The following is a 5,076-nucleotide window of genomic DNA, read 5'->3' on the forward strand; positions in this document are numbered from 1 at the left end:
CCGTGGGGTGTGTGGGACTCGCTTGCTAGCTAAGGAGCACAGTAGCCACCTTGGGAATAAGGGGCACATTTAACTGTGAGGCAAAAGGTATAGTAACAGGGGAAGTGGGATCTAGTGGTTAGATCTGGTGGGACTGGGAGCTTGGACTCCTGGGTTTTCTTCCCAGCTCTGGGAGGGGAGTGGGGTCTAATAATTACAGGGGCTGAAGGCTGGGAGCCAGGACTCCTGGATTCTATCCCCAGCTCTGGCAGGGATCTAGTGCTTACAGTGGAGGGCAGGGGGTCTCCTGGGAGTCAGAACTATCCTTCACTCAGGGTCTCCCTGAAGTGCTGGAGCCGGAGCTAGGAGGGAGCCAGTCACCTTCCAAACAAATGCCAGGGCCTGGGTTTGCAGACCTCAGGACGTAGTTGCTTGTGGCCAGAGGGGTCACTCCTGCCAGTAGCTGGAGCTTCAGGGCACAGAGGCTGCACTGAGGCATCCGTGCTCTGATCCCCAAAGCTGATCCCAGTCCCGGGGGGGACATGGCACTGGGCGTGTTGCCTCTGCCCCTCCCCCATACCCTCTGGCTTCCCCACCTTGCTGCTGTACAGAAACCCAGCTCTGCAGTGTCATTGGGGGCTGGGGATGCACAGGGCCAAGACTCTAAAAGGGGTCACTGAGGGGCATGGCTGAATAATATCAGGCCCAGCACAGAGGCTGAATTAGGGGAGCATGGTCTAGTAGCTAGAGCAGGGGCCTGGGAGGCAGGACTCCTGGGTTCTATCCCCAGCTCTGATACTGGGAGGCTGTGTGCCATGGGTCGAGCTTTGTCATTCAGTGCCTCAGTTTCTCCATCTGTAAACTGGGCTAGTGTCACTGCCCCAATGTCACAGGACCTTGTGCTACCCGGGGCTGGAACAGACGAGAATTCTGCCACAGCTTCTGACCTGATGGTGCCCCCTGCAGGGAACCTCCTGGTTAGCACACACCCCCTCCCCGCCCTCAGCTGTGCAAGGCCCGGCTGGCAAAGGGCCAGCAGTGCAGCAAAGTGCTTTGATCCTCTGGGTGATGGTTTCTAATTGGAGGGGAAACAATTTTCAGGCCAGGGTTTCCCATCACGGCGATTCAGCTGGTCGATAAAATGCATTTCCTTGTCTCTCTGCCTTTGGAATCTATCGATTTCGCTCAGAAATAGCCTGATGGCAAAGGGGATGAGTCAGACCTTGAGCCTCCCTGCTCCCCCTGCTTCCAGAAAGGAAAAGGGTGGTCTGGGGGGACCTGGCTGAGAGCAGGCAAAACCTCTCATGGCTGGGTGCTGATGCTGGCCTGAGGTGGGGCAATGAATTGGCATGGCAGTACAGGGCTGAGGCCTCGTCTTTGTGCCAACACAGCACCTACGTCCCCCACCCCCACAATGCATCGCACTGATCATCTCTGGCATAAGGTGGCAGCTCCAGGGGGTGGCCTGCTCGGCTGCCTGCTCCAGGGTAGGCCATGGGAGCCAGGCAGGGGCTTCAGCTCTGGAGCTGCTGCCTGTGATGGTGCTGGTTTCAATCCCGCTCTGGCTGGCACTGAGCAGACAGGAGGAGCACGGGTGCGACAAAACCCTCCACGCTCAGGCTCAGGACCCAACTCAGGCACCACCTGCTGAGCCCTGGGGAAGGCAAGGGAGGGCATTGCTAGGGAACGGCTGCCATCTTGTGGCCGTCGTGCATCACCCCTTCACACACAAACCCTGCAAAGCTGCAGCTGTGAGTTAGAGGTTTACAGCTGCAGACCAGCTGTGGGACAGTGGAGGTTCCCCTCGCCTCCATTTCCTGTATTCTGCCATTGCAGGATCAAGAGATTTTCCTTGCATGCAAGGTTGTCTGGGAGGGGCCTCATCCCTGTTCCTGGCTCCTTTTCTCCCTGCATTCTGAATGCCGGGGAAATGCAAAGGGACAGCCTTGTAATCAAGGTGCAGCAGAGCTCTGCAACTTCTCACGGGGGCTGTGTCTACATGCAAAGGCTGCAGCGCATTAACTGGCCTGGTTAATGGAAGCAGCACAATCCCCAGGGCAGATTCATGATTCCAAGGCCAGAAGGGACCATGGTGATCATGGTCTGACCCCCTGAATAACCCAGGCCCACAATAATCCCTACAGCTGAGCTCTAAGAAAAATAGCCAATTGTGATTTAAAGATTGCCTGTGGTGAACCCACCACAGCCCCTGGTAAATGGTTTCCATGGTTCATTACGCTCAGGATTAAAAATGTACCCCTTCTTTTCAGTCTGAATGTGCCTAGCATCAACTTCCAGCCATTGGGCCGTGTTAGACTTTTCTCTGCTAGACTGAACAGCCCATTGTGAAGTATTTGTTCCCTGTGAAGGTACTTTTATAGACTGATCAAGTAAGCCCTTCACCTTTTCTTTGCTAAGCTAAATACCCAAGGAGATCAATCACTGTAAGGCAGGCTTTCGAATCCTTTAATCTTTCTCATGGGCCTTCTCTAATTTAACAACAACCTTTTTGAATTGTAAACACCAGAACTGGACCCAGGATTCCAGCAGCAGTGTCAAATACAGAAGTTAAAATAACCTCTCTGCTCCTACTGGAGACTCCCATACGAATCCCAGGGTCACATTAGCCCTTTTTACCACAGCGTCACACCGGGAGCTCACATTCAGCTGATTATCCACCACACCCACCAAATCTTGCTCAGTCTCTGCTGCCCAGGATTGAGTCTCCCATGTTGTAAGGAGGGCCTGCATTCTTTGGTTCTAGATGGCATGCATTTACATTTAGCCCTATTAAAATGCCGTTTATCGAGCAATGCAGATCATTCTGTATCAGTGACTGGATGCAGTTACACTGGTGTAAGAGGCTGAGGCCTGTACAGATTAATCCTGGATGGGCGACTCACCTCCGTGGAAGCAGGGAGACCCTGGCATTTCCTTCCCATCCTGACCCTTCCAGCCCACAGCCTGGAGCATTTTGTTGCCAATATTGCTATGGTCGATGCCATCTTTACTGGGCTGCACGTGAGTCCATATGGGAATAAACTACAAAGGAATAAAGCTCCTTTTGCCTAGCATGGTTGCATCCATACTAGGGCTTGGGTTGCTTTAACTACATGGGGGTGGGGTGGGGGGTGTGTGTGTGAATAACACTCCTATCATGGAGACCAAGCCTCAGGAGAGGAACAGGGAGAACATGGCCCTGGAGCATCTGGAGAACATGCGTTGTGACTGTTCAACAGAACCCAGCCCACAGGAGGGGGCCTGTAGGGAAGGAGCAGAGATGCAATGCAAGGGGTACTCTGGGCTCTTTTCAAACTCTGTTAACAATTCTGCAAAGACACAAACGCACAGGTAGGCGCACGCGCACGCGCACACACCCGCAGCGCTGGACAGATTTCCCTGTTGGCTCCACTGGCTGACTTGAAAGCTGCGTGAAAATTCTTTCCAGCAATTGGTGCTAGGAAAGGTCAAAGGGGAGGAGGGGTGTCATTTCCCAGGCAGGTGGGGGACATGGAAAGGATCCAACACAAAGATGCAGCCACTTCTTTAGGACCAAAAAAACACATCCTCATAATACTCTAATGGTTATGGAATCCCTACTCCTGTCCTCTCCCCCCCCTTGAGAGCCCCCCAATTTATTACAAACATTTGAGAAAAAGTTTGCTACAGTTCTGAAAGCAGGGCAGAGGAGCAGTAGAAGCTGCAAAGATGGCAGTACGAGAAACAATAGACATATACATGTGTCATCTTCAACCACAGGTAGTGAAATGGGGCAAGCCTCAAGCTCTGCCCACAAGACAAGCTCCACCCACCCAGATCAGTAGGAGATTCCACTTACAGCACATTGTGTGCCTTCAGAATACACCCACCCCCTCCTTTGTTGCCAGCACTGAAATAGTTAATGACACTGACAGCCAACATTAGGTTTCAGAGTCAGTACAAAGTAGAGACAAGCAGGGGAAGGTCAAGCTTTCAGAGCTATCATTCCAGGCAATCTGCGGACCCAGGTACATACATGGTGCTGCATTAGTAGTTTTTCCTTCACAACCAGACTTAATTCCAGAGCATAAGTTGCCAACTCTGCCAGTCACCCCCCAAACAGAGCCCTGGGGCTCTGACAGATCTGGGAAGAGGAGAGGCAAAGTCACGGCTGTAGCCCTTTTCAAAGACTGGATTCACTGGCAGGGGGGCTGGAACCTTTGTCCATTGGCTTATGGAAGATAAGCTGGAGCAGTAACAGCAGGTGTGGTATAATGGGGCTCGACAAAGAGCAGGGAAAGCCACTTGGTGTCCACACTGGGCTGGAGAGCATCTCTTCAGAAGCCACTAGAACTTCTGGAAACCCAGGGGCTCCTTAAATGCAAAGCCCATCCCAAGCAGCCTGAAGGCATGGAAGGGGCCTGCCCCAAGTGGGGTGTGGCTAATTCATCCTTCCTATGTCAGGAGCCACCCATTCCAGACTGCAGCATGCTAGAGGCCCAGAAACCTGCACCCACCCTCTGCAGCTTCATAAGTAGTAGCTGTATCAAGCTCTACAGCTGGATGGTGAGAATCCAGCACAGGCTACAAAGGATGACTTGAGCCCATGAGGGTGAACTGGAGCTCCCTCCTGCTCAGATTCTGCTTTTACTTGCTTCAGTGTAGAGATCCCCTAACCTCAGCCTGCACTGGCAAGTTCTTCAGACTGAGTTTAGTTGCAGCCACACTGATGCTTATGGTTGATTTCTCTCCTGTAGCATCAGTGTTGTTGGTTGAAAAGCAGAATGCATACATTTGTTATTAACAATTGAAGAACATGGTGGTTTACAGTGCCGCTCTTCAGAGTGGAGCCAATATAACTGATCACAAAGGAAATTCAGACCATTAGCTGTGGTGTAAAATGCTTGAGAATCAGGAAAGAGGACAGAAGCCAAAGAGTAAGACGAGGTCTCAGGTGACAACACTCATCACCACAAAAGACTGACTCATGGGAAGTTGCTGGGACCCTGGGAGGATGTGGATATTCTTCACCCAGCCCACTGAGAACCAATGACAGGGTCAGTTTTGAGTGTTTTTCTTGTGGAAAGAAGCCAAACTGGCAACTAGAATCAAAATCTT

This window comes from Natator depressus, chromosome 7, assembly GCF_965152275.1.
Source record: "Natator depressus isolate rNatDep1 chromosome 7, rNatDep2.hap1, whole genome shotgun sequence".
Classification (NCBI taxonomy): Eukaryota; Metazoa; Chordata; order Testudines; family Cheloniidae; genus Natator; species Natator depressus.